This window comes from Sinocyclocheilus grahami, unplaced genomic scaffold, assembly GCF_001515645.1.
Source record: "Sinocyclocheilus grahami isolate Dianchi unplaced genomic scaffold, SAMN03320097.WGS_v1.1 scaffold244.1, whole genome shotgun sequence".
Classification (NCBI taxonomy): Eukaryota; Metazoa; Chordata; class Actinopteri; order Cypriniformes; family Cyprinidae; genus Sinocyclocheilus; species Sinocyclocheilus grahami.
This window is the reverse complement of record NW_015505423.1, coordinates 122453-134083: the sequence shown is the minus strand read 5'-3', so window position 1 is coordinate 134083 and position 11631 is coordinate 122453.

The window sequence follows — 11631 nt, the reverse complement described above, 5'->3', positions numbered from 1 at the left end:
TTGAACTGCTTCGCACGAGTCGTTTACGAATCATTTAGAAATGAGATAAAATTCAATTAATTTTTGAGAAAACTAACATGTTTTTTGACCTTGCATGCATGTAAACCTGTTTTAGGAGACTCATAAAACAATATTAGCAACCTTAAATATGGCATAATAGGGACACTTTAATCCATCCTTGCTAAATACAATTAAAAAAAAAAAATCTATTTGATAAATCTAATTTATATTACTATAATTATTCAACCAAAAAAATGTGATAACAGTGGACTGTTTACAGCAATGGTTTGTAGCAACCCGTCTCATTACTGTAGAATTTAACTGATGCATTGTCACAGCTACATTGCCTATTTTACAACAGCATCAAACATTTCTCATCCAATCTAAATTTATAGCCAGAACTATCCATTTTATAATGGAAACTAATACCATTTATAGAGGTACCCACCTGGATCTTCTGCATGGCCACACTCATGCCCTGTTCAGCTGTCATTTGCATGCTCTGGCTTACAGCTTGGAACCCACTACTACGCAGAGAGCCTGCCTGGGTCTCAATCACGGCCTGGCCGAGCCTGGCTAGGCCTCTCATCAGCAACAACATGTCGCCTGCCATGATGGTTTCTCTTTACACCTACTGTACAGGAGAAAGGCAAGTGATTCAATAGCCTCATCCTCAACCGTTTTTAAGCCAAAAATTGTCGTGGAAAACAGTCACACTAATTGTACGTAGTTCCAAAAAACTCACAAGTATAACATTTACTGTTACTATGGTACAATCAGCTGGTAATACCATGGTACTTTGATATACTGTATACCATTGTACTGAATGATAACCATAATGACATACAGTACCATGATATTTACATGGTACTCTGAGGCATTTCAAAGAATATTATGGTACTACCATGTATTACTGTGTTTCAGAAAACAATGACAGTTGAAATCTACCATACATACATAGAAAAAATAAGAATAAAAGAAAAACAAAAGTACTATAGCCATGCTACTGAATGATTAACAAGCATGAACACTATAGTCATGTTTATATAGTCATATAATTGGTGACATGAAACAAAACATTGTATTACCATGGTGCATTTCCAATAAATTGTGGTTATATTCAATAGACACCACTGTTCAAAAGTTTGGAGTCAGTAAATTTGATTTTGAAAGAAATTAATAATTTTCTTCAGAAAGGGTGTATAAAATTGATTGAACATGACAGTAAGATTTATGTCTTCTTTTGGACATTCTACTCATCAAAAAATATTGAAAAAAAAATTAGGCATCACAAAAAGCTTTGAAACCCCAGGAAATTTAAATTACATTTTAAAAAAAATATTAGGAAAAAGAACATTATACATTTCAATAACATTTCACTGTATTTTTGATCAAATAAATACAGCCTTGGTGAGCATAAGAGAGTTATTGAGATGTATATATATATATATATAACATATGGAAAAGTAATTGAATAATAGAAGACAGACATGGGCGTTATAATTCTTTATTTCATCTATTAATTTATTAATTAAAAAAAAAAAATAATAATAATATCTCACTTGACCAGTATGTGCAAGTGCCACCACACAGGCCTACGGTCAGCAACTACCTATCTATCTATGATACAGCGAAGATCTAAAGGTAGATAAATATAGATCTTTGCAACATTGGTAAGTTAGCTAAAAGGATAAAGCCAAATTAGACGGTTATTATTGGCCTCAATTGCCCTGTCAAACTCAGGTGGTGAAAAGGTTCACTTGTCACAAAATAAATCACACTCATTTGACTTACATTTGAGGGCATGAGCTAGGGGTGGGAAATATGACCAAAATCTTATTTCACTTATTTCTTATATTTTTGTTGTTTTATCTTTGTTATTAATAACAAAAACATAGATTTTATTTTTAGGTATAGCAAGTCTATTTAACAGTATTCAAGTACGAGACAGAGAAAATGAATCAAGTAATCAAAATGTTAAAAGTAATGCACTGCATAGTCTTCACTGTATGAATTAAATATACACTGATCCTTATTAAAGCTACAAAATTAGTCAGTCAAGATCAGTAAGTGATTTTCTCTTTTTCTTCTGTTGTTTGATTAATAATAGAGATACAGACAGCAGCTGAAATAATAGTCTGCTGTCATTTCAAGAGCTGCACAGATCCAATTTCTTGATACACACCCGTTTTCTTTCTCAGCTGTTTAAGTTCACTTAAGACATAAGCCAAGACAGGGATATTAACATATTTGTGTGTGTAGTTGGCGGTTGAAGCACAATAACTTGTGAAAGAGATCTTAATTCATGATTGCATGCAGTCTGAGAGAGGTGGCTCTTATTAAACCTATGTCATTCTTAAAGTACCGGTACTAGAAAAATAAGGAATTACACCGTTTTTGAAAGCAGGGTATCGTGACACCTTTTTCGTACTGGTATATTGTGCAACACTAATAACAAATAAGCTTGTTTAGTGCAGAGATACCAAAGCAATGTAGTGTGGAGTGCTAGCAAAAACATTAATAATATATGTATAATAATGCATTGTACATGGTTGTATATTTAATAGTGACTCATGTTGTCTCTTTAAATCAACGCCAGTGTCATCGGCCATCAACAAAACAGCTGTTATCACAGTTCTTGGCAGCTCTATCAAAGGTTAAACGTTTTCACGATGAGACAAATGTCAAAGCCTTTAGTCAATGACTAACTGTCTTACAAAGTGGCTGCAGACACTGAGTCAGTCACAATAAGCATATGAGGAGCTAACTTGCGATTCAGTCTAAACTAGGGGTGTGCGATTTATATTCATCCAAGTGGATGCTGCACACTGGTGGTGGTTGAGGAGATAAACCCCCCCCCCCCCCACATGTTTGTAAAGTGCTTTGGGTGTACAACAATACACAATAAAGCGCTATATAAATGCATCATTCATTCATCATTCAAAAACTATGGATGCACCGATACCACTTTTTCCAGTACTCGCCCGATACCGAGTACCGATACCAATATTTTCATTGCATTTGTAATTTTTTTAAATACTGGGGACTGAAATCAAAAGAGTATGTATAATGTTAGTTGGTTAACTTAATTTATCATATAGATACAGTCAAACGAAAATGTATTCAGACACCTTCAACATTTCTCACATTATCACAGTTTATTCGCTATAGTTTAGAAAATGGTAATAAAATATGACAAGAACTCAGAGTTAAACTGTGTCAGAGTATTCAAACAGCACGTCACGTTCAGTTATGACAGTCAGCATAAAACTCTCTCTCCAAGATGATATATTCCCATTATAATACTTTAGTTTAAGGAAGGAAGGAATTATCACAAACGGAAAGATTATTAGAAGCCTTTTATTTTTCTCATGATTTCTATCTTATATTCATGAATGTATTTTGTAAGAATACAAATAGTTAACAGAATAATGTTTAAATTATATAATGTGCACCAAAGATTTTTTTCTTCAAGATATTGTTTGTGCTGCTAGATTATACAGTCAGCTAGTTTAATTTCATAGCTTATATATTTTTATTCAAATATAGTTTTTCTCTGTAATGAGGAAGTATTTAGTGGATTGCGTTTAACAAAGGGTTTAAAAGAGTGACCATTAGTTCCACAAACACAGTAATGATATTCTGTAGTGGTGTAGAAAAAAAAATTGTGCTGGTGTTGGATCGGTATTGGCAAATTCTTAGAATTTGGAATACTCTATGTAACCTTACACTGCAAAATAATAACTCAAAAAGATGAAAATATATCATAATTATTCACGGAACCCTTAAATTAATCAATTATATAATGAAAGCCATAAAAACAGACAAAAACTCATGATAATCGTCAAAGCCCTAAAACAGACAATTAATCGCAATAACCGTCACTATTTTTAGACAATTAATCATCAGCCAAATTTCATAATCGTGACAGCCCTATTTGCAAGGACAGTCTGGTGCTCACAGCCTTTAAGTAAGTTTTCATATTTAAATAATTTGCCACTGACGATTCAAACGTGAGTTTTGAGCAGTGTAGAGTAGCGCTTGTATTTTTTTTGTAATTTCTCCGATCACAAATGCAGACATGGTTTTATGTTTACGCAGCACGATACACAACGCAACGTGTAAAAATACAGGATAAGTCATTATAATCAGTAATTATGTCCCCACTGGATGCAACAAATGCTTCGTTTATAATGGGTTTCATTGGTTTTGTCTCGTCGCTGGCATGGCATCACATTATGGTAGAGGTGTAACATTTCCGTCACACGCTTGAGGTATTCGGCCAATCACAATGCACTGGATAGCTGGCCAATCAGAGCACACCTCGCTTTCAGACCGATGAGCTTTGTAAAAATCGACGCATTTCAGAAAGGCAGGGCATAGAGGAGAAACAATAATGTACATTATGTGGAAAATAATGTGTTTTTTTAACCTTAAACCGCATAAACATTGCATTACACCAAATAATGTTCTTTTTAGCAACGTCATATAACCCCTTTAAGAATTTGATACAAAAGATAATGTACACATTTAATTATGTTAGAAAAAAATTGGCCTTATCAAGGTACAAATGCCCATAAAAGGCATACATTTAAACTTATTGGAATTTCTGTTACCACTGCAAACTAACCACCGCACAGAATATGAAGAATATCAAAAGCTTTGGGAGTCAGCGGTCCACGGCAGTCCTAAACCTGCCAAAACATGAGCACAAGAACACGCTCAGCAAAATAGTCAAATTATCGTTATCTACTAAATAAATTTTTTGTCATCATCGCACACTCCTAGTAAGCACCACTGTAAAACTTCATGATGAAAGGGTTATTATTCTGTATTATGCCAGCTCACCACTATAAAACGCTCTTTACTTACATAGCAAGGTGGAAAATGCACCAGTAAACTCTTCGGAGTGCAGACACAAACAAGCTTAGGGATGGATGAGAGCTTGACTCTCCTGTAAATAAAGGGCTTTAAACTTGGCCTCTTTCCTGACGTAAAGGTTTGCCTACAAGGAAAAAGCTCTCAAAAAGACCTTGAGCAACTTGGCAGGATATACACGCGCCTCATGTGTGAAAACAGGTCAAAATTCAATGTTCCGTAACATTGTAGTCACATACTTAATTCTGCAACGTGATCATCCCTCAGTAGCCGACAGGAAGATATGACACTAGAAAACAAGGAAGTATTCTGTTTTCATTTTAAAAGCAGTCAGAGCATTCAGTACTGTTACACCTGAGAGAGGTTGCACATGCCTGGACATATCTGCATATTTGCACCCGAGACATTTAGCATTTTAAACTGACAATGCTTACTGCAAACACTAAACGCACTGTTGGTTAACAAAGGAGTACATCGCCTAAGCTTCAGAGACCCACTGTGGCACAATTGCAACATGTTTAAGGCAACTGAATATACAGACATACATTCAATACGCGTCAAACTACAACACCATTCAAAATTTGGGAATTTGTAAACTTTCTATATTTTTAAAGGGACATTTCAGCCAAAAATTCTGTCATTAATTAATCACCCTCATGTCGTTCCAAACCTGTAAGATCTTCATTCATCTTCTGAACACAAATTAAGATATTCTGGATGAAATCCGAGAGCTTTTTGACACATTCAAGGCCCAGAAAGGAAGTAAGAACATCGCTAAAATAGTCCATGTGACATCAATGGTTCAACCTTAATTGTATGAAGCTACAAGAATACTTTTTGTGCGCAAAAATAACTTTATTACATTTCTTCTCTTCCGTGTCAGTCTTCGACATGCGTTCACAAGAGTATCACGACGCACCCCATTGCAATGATGCTGCAGAAATGCAACAATTGACCTTTGTTGTGCACACTTTATGTTATTCACATTCAGTAAATTATTTTTCAGCTTAGCCTAATGAATTTTGTAAAGCATCAGAGGACCCTGAAATCAACATGCTTAAGTTTCAGCCTTTTAACTTACTGGAAAGGCTCACAGAGGTCAATTCACCAGTGCTACAGGCTTCTATGGAATGTGTATTTTCAGGAACACTCCAGGGGGGTGGTCAGTGAGATGTAGGAATATTTAACACATTAAATGCAAAACCTTTGCAAATGTGATGCTTGAAATCAATGAAAAATATCTGTGTATGATATTAATGACTATGCATAAAGTTCTACAAAGAAAGTGTCAGATAATCTTAGGCCATCTCATATCTCTCAACGCCCTCTCATTTCCTTCACAGCCAAAACAATGGCTGCTCCTCCACAAAACAGGACAGGCCTCTTAATACATCACACACCGAGGTGTCAAAGACAGATAACCAAAAGCAACAAATGGCAGGCATTTTAGCACACCCTCTTCTATGGCAAGGTAATCACAGCTGTTATGCCATATAGAAGCGGAACATGAGTGATGACAGGTTGAAATATGCTTCGATATGCAGGACATGTGGCAGGAAATCACCAAGAGGCCACACTAGTATAAGTGAACCCAAACAATATATGAAAATCACAGCCAATCAGACAGTTTGTTAGGGGAAACACCCCTTTTCTTTCTGTTTGCATGAGGTCAGGTTGTGAGTTACTGAACCACAAACAAGTGGCACATGGTTCCTAGTTAATAATATGTTAACAGGATTGTTGACACAATCATAACGGACAATCGTTCATAAATATTTAAAATTCATTATATCTATAAATACATCAATAATCAAATATAATAATACATACTAAAATTCACTAATTAAACATATTATAAAACTGCATTAAATCTATATAAATTATTTAAATAACTAAGCAATAAATTATTCAAATAAGCAATTATTTTTATAATTTAATTGTCATCTGCCTGCCTGTTGCATTAGTTGCACTTGCAGTGAAGCAATAATGCAAAAAGAAAACAAGCTACATTAATTGTGCCCTGCATTCGGGTGATTTAAGTTCAATTCTAGGCCGGTGCTGATGTTTAGTATCCAAGCAGCTCTGCAAAAAAAGTTGATAAACAAAGATTTGGCTTAAAGGGGTGGTTGACTGGGTTTTTTCTAGGCTTGATTGTGTTTATGGGGTGCAGTCTAACATGTGTTCATGCTTCGTTTTTTTAAAAACCGCATTATTTTTCACATTATTTACCTTTATTCCACACCCATCTGTCCCTTCTCTAACAAACGCTTCGATTATTTCCTGTTTTTATGAAGCCCCTCCCTCAGAAATACGCGATGGGCTGAGATTGGTCAGCTGGCTCAGTGTGTTGTGATTGGCTAAACCGCCTCTACAGCGCGTCTGAACATCCCGCCCCTCAAGCTTAAAATGTGCTTCGGTTGTATTGTAAACAATGACGTCCTCTATATTGCTTATCAATTTGAGCCCGATTGAGACGCAGAGAATATTAGTGAAGAGGATCGCGCAGAACCTGTGTAAGCACTGCTCTTAATGGTATGTTTGTTTGTTGTTGTCCCATACTTTTAGATACGCTGTTGTTTGTAAATGCTACTGCTTCTGTTAGCTTTTAATATATGGGTTTATTCTGATTAAAGCTTTAATACAGCACAGCAACCGTACACACGTCCATGTATAACGCTTCTTCATAGCTATGTGAAAATAAGTGTATAAATGGAACAGTTTGTTGGAGCTGATCTGACGATCTGAATGAGAGCGAGAGAGAGAGAGAGAGAGAGAGAGATATGCAGAGCAGGGGAACGCGAGGAACAGTATTAAGAACCTCTGCTTTAGAACATTGGTTTTGAATCTTGTGAATCCATTAGAATCGTTAAGAAGACAGAATCGCGATTCATATATGAATAGATTTTTTACATGCACCTCTAGTTTTCTCTTCCTCTTCTCTAAAGCAGCGCAGCATGGCCTCGCCCCCTTTGCTGCGTGTTCCTGGAGGCGGGGTTTATCTGGGTTTGTGACGTAACGGACCTGGGAAGAAGCTCGTTGTAGTCCCTTACCAGTCGTTATTGTAGGCATTAAACTGCCAGAATTTTAAAAGACGATATCTCCGTTTGCATTAAACTTTCAGCGCTGCAACTTTGCAGATATTGTTTATGCTCAAACAGCAACATTACACACTAACTAACTTTAAAAAAGTGAAATCGCGATCGACCACCCCTTTAAGGCTATGGGTTTTACAAAGAGGTGATCTCAACAACAGCTGCCTTTATTTCATTTAGTTAACACATTAACACATCTCTGAGCTTGCTTTGCATAAACTGCACAGAATGACCTGCATAAAAACCATTTATTTTAGTAAGTATTGTGGTTTTGTTTTCCTTTAAAAATATCTAAACATTCTTCAAATTAGACAATTGTACTTAAGAAGCTAATTTATGTGAGACTTTTTTAACCTTTCAGAAAATATTTTTTGATATACACTTATCTTTTACTTAATTGGCAAACAGTTTTTTTGTAGTTGTGAGCATTTTTCTTTTTAGAACTATGATTATTCTTCAATTAGTTTGCAAATAGGGTAAGAAAAATCAACTTAATTCAAGTTATATTATCTTGCCTCTCAGTCAAATGGGAAGACGTTTAGATATATTCCCTGGAAAACAAGACAAAATACTGATTAAGATTTTTAAAAAAATAAAAAATTCATGCATGTCATATCTCAACTTGTTTGTGCCAACGCTTACTGTTTTGCATGAATTCCAGCACAAAATATCACCTGCAATCCTAGAGCATTTAAACAAGAAGGGAAATGTGTAGTGTAAACAGATCTCGTGCTTTGACAGAGTTTTGCATACCAATGAACAGCGTAATTAATAGATTACACAATATTACTGCAGAGTTGTTTAGTTAAAGGAATTTTAAAAGGCCAATATATAAATGTTCCCATGACCACGTGGACAGAATCAAAACACATGCACAACGCACGTGTAACCTCACCAATCTATATGTACAGAAATATTATATACATAGAAAATATTATTCGAATTCAGATCAACGCGTGATAGGACGCATGCAACAAACGACACGTGAGTTTTGCCCTGCCCCTCCGGAGGTCTCTGTGCATGCCACTGTACTAAAGTACACGTTGCTTAAAAACAATCCGCGCTCTTTTCATTCCAGATGATCAATCAATTAGTAATATACCTTAATGTAAGTTTATTCATCCTAAGAAATTAGATTTATGGGTACTTACCCCCAGAATAGGCAAATATGTGGCTGTGCTCACTGTCCAGCTCTCTTTATGCGCTGGATCTGCGTCCATGAGGTGAGAGCTGTTTACCCTTCTCAAGTGTGCTTGACAGAGCTGTTAGGCTCCTCCTCCAGTCGGCTGCAATTGGTTACTCAGTAGATGCGTCGCCACAAGAAGGCGGTGCTTAGAAACTTTATCTGCGATTTTATTGGTTCTTTTCTTCTTCACTCAACGAAAGTGCTGACAAACATTCTACATAAAACACTCAGAACAAAGGACATTTTACCCGTTATATTATGCGATAGAAAACTAGTGATGCGCCTCAATAACAATGTTTTACCAAATTAATTGTAATAATACAAAAGTGATTAATTTGGTCTGTCTGATGCGATCACTATTTTGATTGTTTATTATTAGTTATTCATGAGCAGTTGCGTCACGAGAATTAAACCGATTACTACTGCAGTTTTTAACAAATTATATTGCTGAATTTACGCATAATTCAATTTCAAAACAACATAATGCCCATACTTGGTCCTTTACTGCCATCTAGTGGTTCAAAATCCCTTCAGTTGGCCCAAAACCATTAAGAACCGAGGCGATTATTGTATTGCCCCAACATAATTCACAGAAACTGAAAAGCATGTGTCTGAATCTAACAAAAATATGCTAATCAATAAATAAATATTTATACTGCCTGACAGGAGACTATATAACTGATCCTGCAATGCAGGGTATTTTGTGTGGATTTTTTTTTAAGTGACTCAACTGTTATTGATTCGATTCGATTCGATTCTGTTCTATTCTATTCATTATATTATTCATTTATTAATAAAATATTAAAATATAGTTGCATTTACTGTGTTTTACCGCTAGGTGGAATACATGTCATATATTATGATTCTGTGGTGAGTAGCTTCCTCAAATATTAGATGACAAATATGAATTTTCATTTGTTCGGTTTTTTACTGAATCTGATGAAGACAATTTAATCTATAATCAATGACATGTTAAAACTCTAAATTAAAGCTGAGTTTTTTCCCCCCCATAGGTTAGTCTACTGTTCTGTGTTGCCTATATTGTGGCCTGCATGTTGAAAAAAAGTGCTTTACTGGATGAAGCTGGACACTACACTTAATGAAACATAAACTTATCAAACATACTGTGTGTTGACATAAAGTAAGCAATAACTTGTGTGGGAAAATAAGCATTTGCAATGGTGGATCAATATAATACATTTAGATATATGCAAAGCTTTGTAGAGACCATTTCTCACACTTGCACAACTAATGCAATACTCAAATATTATGAAGTAATTTTAACAAACGTGTTTTAATGAAAGACCATCATTGTGCAACTTCTCAGTCTTAATGCTTATTTATTTTAATGTGGGCATAGCTGATTTCTTTCTAGCTCATTTGAAATTAATATATATGAGCTCTACGACTACACGGTCATGACTTTATAGCTGCTGCAGTTGATAGGGAAATGTTGGTGGAAATGAATTATGTTGGCTTGAGGGCTCACATGTTGCCCGTATCCTGAAACTTCGAAAGATCTCAGAGACAGCTCTATACTTTAAAGAAAGGAATCTTATTGTTGAACATGGTCATGCACTCCGTCTCAATTATAGAGGATGGAAAATTAATTTTCATACCACCTATCTGCAAGCCCGTCTCATTCAAATCAGAGTGGCCACCGAAGCATTATATTTTCCATCCACTTTACTCGTGCATATGACACACTTTCCTTTGTTCGGTGGAGCTGGTCATCGGTGCATCAGAGAGAAAATCAGAGTGATGTTATCATACTGTACATTGGGAGCAGTAATAGGAATTGTTGTGGTAGGTGAGCTATATATTAGCAGGTCAGTTAAAGAACTGGCTTCATTTCTTCCTTTCTGACCTTTGACAGAGTCTAGGCCTATGGTTTTCATGAACATACATCAGAGAAGACATTCCCACTGAGCTACTAAGACCCTTCTTCTGCTTAGTTGGTGAGTCATTCAAACTACAAATACAGGTTGTTAAAAGAATTTACGGGTAACACTTAACAACTTTCATTAATAACATCAGCACATATAACTACAATATTCAATGCTTAACAGCGAGGATGCAATTATATTCTGGATTGAGAACGACTACACATCATATTAAGAATCAAATATTGAAAATGTAAGTAGAGAGAAAGAGAGCAAGATAGATCTTTTGGTTGCATCTTTTGTTATAACCTGCTAATCATATATTATTACATAATTAATATATATTTTATATCAATATTAAATATTTTAAAGTGGGTACATCAGTTCATATATAAAATATACAGAAATAAAAATACATGAATATAATTATAATACAATAATTATGTAAAACACTATTTTTTATTTTAAATGAATGTTCGCATTATTATGTTTCACTTGAATATATAAATATTATACATACACACATACATATTCATAATACAAATATACATATATAAAATACATGTAATTGTAATACAATAATTAAATATTA